Raw genomic sequence first — 8,230 nt, forward strand, 5'->3', positions numbered from 1 at the left:
GGAGATGCTAGAGGGTAGGAGAGTGGGAGCTGAAAAGGGTTGGAGAAACTAAATTGGGAGGAGAAACTATGACAGGAAAGCAGGGAAGCAGGAGCTGTCAGAACACAAGGACGCAAAGTTGTGAGAGTCTGTATGGTCCTGAAACACTTGTGTACCCTTGTTTTTGGGGAGAGGAGGGCTTCAGAAGGAACTGAGATTCTCTTGGTGGTTGTGGGAGCATGCTCCTGGCTGCAACCTGGACCTTTCTGACCTGCCTCACTTGGAAGACAAAGGAACCAGATTAATTGCAGAGGGAAAGGGACAGTGGGGGTGCCTCCCAACTGAGAGAGACCCCCTCAACCTCAAGAACCCCAAACCTAGTATAGGCTACTGGTGTTCAACTATAGCAAGGGTCAGCAAACTGCTGCCCATAGGTCAATCATATAGCGGGCAGCTAAGACTGATTTTTTAGATGAACATTTGCAGTGGATGTAGTCATAGAACACACTGGTTTTGAACCCTAGAAGAAATGTTATCCTCCACACACACACACACACACACACACACACAAATATTCTGTTTACAGGTTTATTTTTGGATATATGCAATTATTATTGTTGCTATTATAGTTTGGATTTTGTCAATAAAAACGTTGTTGAAATTTTTCTCTCTTGATATGTGTACCAAAACCCAAATCAGATGTGTGTTCTGAATCATACAAACCCCAGGTGGATCAGAGTGGAACTGTGCTCCATAGAGTTAACTCATTCTCACAAGTAGGTCTCTGAGTAGTCCAGAACCTCCAACATCTTGGTGAGTAGCCAAGCACATTAATCATTTGCACCAACCAGCCCTGGGACAGTTGGGAATTAATTCATTCAACAATTAGAGCTCTTACTATATACAAAGTACTAGTCTAAATGGTGTGAAGAATACAAGATGTCAACCAATTCAAATTAGTGTTTTCCCATCCCATCCCTATCCATAAACCATTGAAGATAGAAATCCACAATGGATATATTTCTCTTTGATTTCTTACATTAGCATTTCGTATACATTTTATTTATTTTCTTGTTGTTAAGAATACTTACACACAGCAAAACCTATCAATTCAGCAGTTTCTATGTGTACAATTTAGTAACATGGATTACATTGTTTTTCTAACAATTTTGTTTGCATATTATAGGTCCTTAACCCATTGTTAATTTTTTTTTTCGATGTATGGTGCGAGGCATGGATTCTGTTTCACTTTTCTGCATATGGAAATTCAATTTTACCAGCACCATTTATGGAAGATATTCTTCTCTCCCCATTGAATGGACTTAGCGCCCTTGTCAAAAATCAGTTGGCCATAGATGTGTAGGGTATTTCTGGACTTGCGATTCTTTCCATTGGGTTATTAGGAGTCCTGGTGTGGCACTGTGGGTTAATGTGCTGGACTGCACATTTGAACTGCAAGGTCAGCGGTTCAAGTTTACTTGTATAGGGTTCAGAAACCCTATACAGGGTCGCTATGGGTGGGAACTGACTGGACAGCACTTAACAACAACAACAACATATGTCTATTGCTATACCAGTACCAGGCTGTTTTGATTATTGTAACTGTATGATAAGCACTGTACTGCTAATCACAAGGTCAGGGGTTCAAACGCACCAGCCGCTCCTTGGATACTCTGTACAGGGTTGCTATGAGTTGGAACTAATGCCACAGTACTTAATAACAACAACAATAAATAGTGTATGTCTTGGAGTCTCATTGTGGAGCTGTAGTCTACTACCTGCAAGGTCGGCAGTTCAAACCAGCCAGCCCATCCTTGGAAGCCTTATCCAAGGTCCCTATGAATCGGAACTAACTCGACGGCAGTTCACAACATTGAGTCAGTTCTGACTCTTAGCGACCCTGTATAGGGTTGCCAAGGTGGGTTTAAACTGCCAAACTTTCAGTTAGCAGTTCAGTGCTGATCCCACAACGCCACACCAGGACTCAAAAATTGTTGTTGTTAAGTGCCATGAAGTCAGTTCCGACCCACAGCGACCCTGCAGAGGGTTTCCTAGGAGCGGCTGGTGAGTTTGAACTGAACTTGTTCAAATTGAACTTGCGGTGGAGTGCTTACCCTACAGTGCTATCCCAGGACTCCAAAATAATGTGTTTTAAAATCAAGAAGTGTGAGCCCTTTTTCTTCTCTTTCAACACTGCTTTAACTCTTCAGAGCCTCTTGCCATTCCATATAGAGTTGAGGATTGGTTTTTCTGTCTGCAAAGGAGGCCATTGGAGTTTTGATCCGAATTACATTGAATCTGTAAATCCCTTCATAGTACTGACATCTAAGCACTATCTGTATAGTATTTTAACTTAGAATAATAAATATTTTTCAGTAAGTCTGATATCTGATAGCACAGAGATAAGCTAGACATCATCAGAATTTAAAACATCAGAGAAAATAAATGTCTGTTCTTTAAAACCAAAAAAATATACAAAGCTTTTGTGCTTTGAAGGATATCATCAAGATAATAAAAAGGCAAACCACAGAATGGAAGACAATATTTTCAAATCATAGATCTGATAAGGGATGTATATCTAGAATATATAAAGAATTCTTACAACTCAAAATAAAAAATAAAAAAAAGACAACCCAATTTTAAAATGGACAAAGAATCTGAATAGACATTTCTCCAAAGAAGAGATGCAAATGATGTACATTTGCGACAGAGGATATATCTATATATGTCACTAGCTATTGTGGCACTGTGGGTTAATGCGCGAGACTGCAAAACCATTTGTACTGCAAGGTCGGCGGTTCAAGCTCACCAGCTGCTCCTTGGAAACCCTATTCAGGGTCGCTATGGGTAGGAATCGACTCGACGGCACTTGACGACAACAACAACGTACTATAAATGGAGTCCTGGGATAGCAGCGAAGGATAAGCATTTGATTTCTAACCATGAGGTTGGTAGTTCAAATCCTCCCACCCCTTCTCGGAAACCCTATGCAAGGTCGCTATGAGTCGGAACCTGCTCGATGACAGTTAACAACAACAACAAGGTGCAAAGCTATGAAGTCTTTTTAGACATAAATAAACACCTTGAGGGAACACGTCACTGGGTCTAGGGGCTCAGAACCGTAGTCTCATGGGACACCGAGGTCAACTGGCATAAAATATAGTCCACAAATAAAATGTTTTACATCCTACTTTGATGAGTAAAGACTGGGGTCTTAAAGTGCGTGGGCAGCCATCTATAGGTCTCTCTCTTTGTGGTGGAAAGAGAATTGAAAACACATAGAAACAATTAGTCCAGTGGACTAATGGACCAAGCTAATATCCATCTCCATGACCCTGAGACCAGAAGAATCAGATGGTACCCAATTACCACTATCAATTGCTCTGAAAGGGAACACATTAGAAGGTCCTGATTAGAGTGGGAGAAAAATGTGGGATAAAACCCACATTAAACAACAACAACAAAAAGACCAGGGCTACCAGTTAGATACCAGTTAGCTAGAGACTGGTGGAACCCCCAAGACTGTGACCCTTAGTCGTTTTCACTTCTAGGCATATAACCAGGAGAAATCAAAACATACATTCACACAAAAAAGTTGTACACAAATGTTCAGAACAGCATTGTCCATAATCAAAAGATCAAAATAACCTGGATGTTTACCAATTGATGAATGGATAAACCAAATGTGGTCTATCCATGCCATGAATTATGATTCATGCAAAAGAAGGACGTACTGATTCATGCTACAACATGGATGAGCCTTGGAAACGTTATGCTGAGTGAAAGAAATCAGCCACAAAGTACCGCATAATATGTGATTCTATTTGAATGAAACGTTCAGAAGGGGCAAATTCATAAACAGAAAGTGGATTAGTGAATGAGTGATTGTCTAGGCTGGGGGAGGGGAGATGGGAGACTTAGGGGAGATAACAGCTAAGGGGTATAGGATTTCTTCTTGGGGTGATAACTAGCTTCTAAAATTGATTGTGGTGGTGTTTGCCCAACTATGAACATACTAAAACCCCTGAATTGTGCACTTTTAATGGAGGAGTTGTATCGTATATCAATTATATCTGAATCAATTAAAAATAGCTATATTAAGTTGTTGTTGTTAAGTGCTAATCAGTCCTGTATCGGGTTTCCGAGGCCTTACATTTTTACAGGAGCAGAAAGCCTTATCTTTCTTCCATGGGGCAGCTGGTGGACTCGAATCGCCGATCTTGTGGTTTGCAGTCTAGTACTTATCCTATGGAGCCAGTGCCCTCCCTTTGTTATACTATAAGCACATATTTATTCTTGATTCATAGCGACTCCTGTATATGATTTCCAAGGCTGTAAATCTTTTTATTATTAAGTTTTTATTGTGAACTGAGTGATAGTTTACATGGGAGAACATTGGCTTTACACCATCGTTTCATTGCAATGATTACAATCTCCTCCCTGCATCATCATTCAACAGTATTTGCTTCTAGTCCCTGTTTTGTTTTGAAGGAAAGAAGAGTGATGAAAATTGAAGACACTTGGAAACAATATGTCCAGTGGACTAATGGAACACGTGAACATCAGTCTCCATGACCCCATGGATTGAAGGGATCACATTAGAAGGTCCTAGATGGTTGTTGTTGTTAGGTGCCATCAAGTCGGTACTGACTCATAGCAACCCTATGTACAACAAAATGAAACACTGCCCGGTCCTGTGCCAACCTCATAATCGTTACTATGCCTGAGCCCATCGCTTCTGCCACTATGCCAATCCATCTCATTGGGGAATCTTCCTCTTTTTCTCTGACCCTCCACCTTACCAAACATGATATCTTTCTCCAGTGATTGATCCCTCCTAACAACATGTTTGAAATATGAGAGATGAAGTCTGGCCATCCTGGCTTCCAAGGAGCACTGTGGCTGCACTTCACCCAACATAGATCTGTTGGTTTGAGAAGTGCTTAGATAGAGTGGGAAAAAATGTGGAACAAAACTCAAAATCATGAAACAAACAAACAAACAAAAACAGGCTTACTGGTCAGATAGAGACTGATGGAGATACCAAAGACTATGGCCCTTGGTCACCATTTAAGTTGTTAATGAGTCTTCCTCTAATTCTGATGCCACATTTTCCTTCATATAACCCAGCTTCTCAGATTATTTGCTCAGCATACAGATTGAATAAATTTGGTGAAACAATACAACTCTGGCACACACCTATTCTAATTTTAAACCATTTGGTGTTCCCTTGTTCTGTTGGAGCAACTGCCTCTTGGTCTATGCACAGTTTCCTCAAGAGTACAGTGAAGTGTCCCAGAATACTCTTTCTCCAAAATATTGCCCATAGCTTGTCACGATCCACACAATCAAAAACCTTTGTGTAGTCAATTAAGTGCAAGTAAACATCTTTCTGGCATTCTCTGCTTTCAGACATTCCATTATCACTGACTTCAGGGGTTGGTGAGTAAATTTGAATAATAGTAGTATTAACTGGGCTTCCCTGTAGGCGTATGGATAGTACCCTATCACAGACAGCGTTGTACTTCATGACTGATCTGGATATGTTCTTTTTGATGATGAATGCGACACCATTCCTCATCAATTTGTCATTCCCAGCATAGTAAACCATGTGATTGTCAGATTCAAAATGGTCAATACCAGACCATTTCTGCCCACTAATGCCTAAGATATCGATGTTTATGGGTTCCATTTCAGTTTTGACAATTTCTAATTTTCTTAGCTCCATACTTCATACATTCCGTGTTCTGATTATAAATGGATGTTTACAGCTGTTTCTCTTCATTTTGAATTGTGCACCATCAGCAAATGAAGGTCCCGAGGGCTTAACTCTTATTCACATCACCACGATCAACTCTACTTTGAGGCAGCTCTTCCCCAGTTGTATTTTTCGTGCCTCCCAACATGAGACGTTCATCTTCTGGCACTACATCTGACAATATTCTGGAGCTCTTCATCATGCTTCAATAGCCAATATTCTGGTGCTGACAATGTTCCACTGCTATTCATATGGTTTTCAGCGACTAAGTATTTGGAAGTAGTCTGTCTCCCCTTTTTCCTTGTCTATCTTCATTTGTAAGCTCAGCTGAAACTTTCCACGGTGAGTGACCCTGCTGGTATTTAAAATACCTATGGCATAGCTTCCAGAATCATGGCAACATGCAAGTCACCACAGTATGGCAAACTGACAGTAGCTTGTTGTTGTTATTGTTGTTAAATGCCATGGAGCCATTTCCAACTCATAGTGACCCTGTATAGGGTTTCCAAGTAGTGGAAACCTTGTGGTTCAAACTGATCTTGCTGTCCAGTGCATTAACCCGCAGTGCCACACCAGAACTTCAGTTGGAACCATGGACTTTCCTAGTGGGCAGGGCCAATAAGAAGGCCTAAAAGATGGTCCAGGCCAGATTTCTCAAGTAGAAATGCAGAGTTTGACATGCCTTCTTATTCTGTTTGCTGTACCTCTGTACTTAGTGAAGGAGTCATACAATGCTGTCTGTGATAGGAGAGCCCAGCTCTAAGGAGAGTGTCAACAGATAATCTCAGCAGTATTGGGCTGGTAAATATAGTGGACCTGGTATGGGTGACTTCCTAACCACTCTTCGCTCTCCACCAAGCATCCCTCCGTACAGTATCAGTACTGGGATGACTCGTCACATCAATGCATACAAAACCAAACTGCTCCACATCTCAGAGATTGCCTTTGTGAGACAGCATTTGTTTCGGTGAGTCCCAGTGATGAGCATATGAGCGTATAGCTGTGTGTATACGTTCATCATTATCTGGGCCTGAGAACCTCCACTGCTCTCTCTCAGGCTTGATTCAGCTGGCCTTGGAAGAGCTCTGTCAGCATTTATTCTATGATTAAAAAATAACAACTCCTCCAACTTCATCTCTCCCTCATGGAACTTTAGTTTCTTTGTTGTTGTTGTTAAGTGCCATCGAGTCGGTTCCGACCCATAGCGACCCTGAATAGGGTTTCCGGGGCTGTTTCTTTAATCTCCTCTAAAATACAAAAGATGAGGCTTTCTACTCCCGTAAGGATTTACACCCTCGGAAACCCTGTACAGGGTCGCTATGGGTCGGAACCGACTCGACGGCACTTAACAACAACAACAACAAAATACAAAAAGTCCTTGTTTCCGCAAAAGGTTTGCACATGTGCCTTCTCTGGGAATGTTCTTTTCACTGGTTTTTGTGTTCTTTTGGTCTCACATTATAAACGTTACTTCTTTTATCTCCTACATTGTATATTTTTCTTCCTCTCTCCAGCCTCTACCCCAGTTTCTCTTTATTGCATTGTCCTGTTTGTTGGTTGCCTTGATAGAAACTATCTGCTTGCTGATTTAATTTGGATAGTGACTATCTTTCCAAAAGTGATTAGAACATGAGCAACAGGAGACCAGAGACTAGACCAGTCTTGGCCATAGCTTCATCCTCAGAAGCCAGTACAGGGGTTGGCCATAGCTTTCTGTCACAACTACTCAGAGCTGCTGTTGTCACATATATAAATGAATGAATGTGATGATGTTCCAATAAAACTTGATTTATGGACATTGAATTTTGAATTTCATATAATTCTACCATGCCATACAATCTTCTTGTTTTTCTTCTTTTTTCCAACCATTCAAAAATGTAGAAACCATTTTCAGCTTGTAGTTTGTACAAAATCAGGGGGCAGCTGGAGTTGGCCCACTAACTGCAGTTTGCTGACCCTTCATCTAGGACATGGCCTGGTAGATTCTCATCTATATGTGTTGTTGTTAGGTGCCATCAAAACGGTACTGACTCATAGTGACTTTATGTGCAACAGAACAAAACACCACCCCTTCTTGCATCAATCTCACAATCGTTGTTATGCTTGAGCCCATTGCTGTTGCCCCTGTGCCTCATTGGGGGTCTTTGGGGGTCTTCCTCTTTTTCACTGACCCTCTACTATATATATATATACATACATACATACATACATACATACATACATACATACATACATATGAGAGTATGAGAGTCCCAGTATGGCGCTGTGGGTTAATGCACTAGACCGCAAGGTCAGTGGTTCAAACTCACCAACCGCTCCTTGGAAACCTTCTACAGGGTTTCTCTGGGTAGGAACCAGTTCGATGGCACTTAACAACAACAACAACAACATATACGTATGAAATAAAAAGGCAGGCAGACAAGATGCTAAAATGAGAAAATTTCTTCATCGGATACTCCTTAAGTTTGTGGTCCAAGAGGGCATAGTACATGG

Source organism: Chrysochloris asiatica, unplaced genomic scaffold (genome assembly GCF_000296735.1).
Source record: "Chrysochloris asiatica unplaced genomic scaffold, ChrAsi1.0 scaffold00018, whole genome shotgun sequence".
Taxonomy (NCBI): domain Eukaryota; kingdom Metazoa; phylum Chordata; class Mammalia; order Afrosoricida; family Chrysochloridae; genus Chrysochloris; species Chrysochloris asiatica.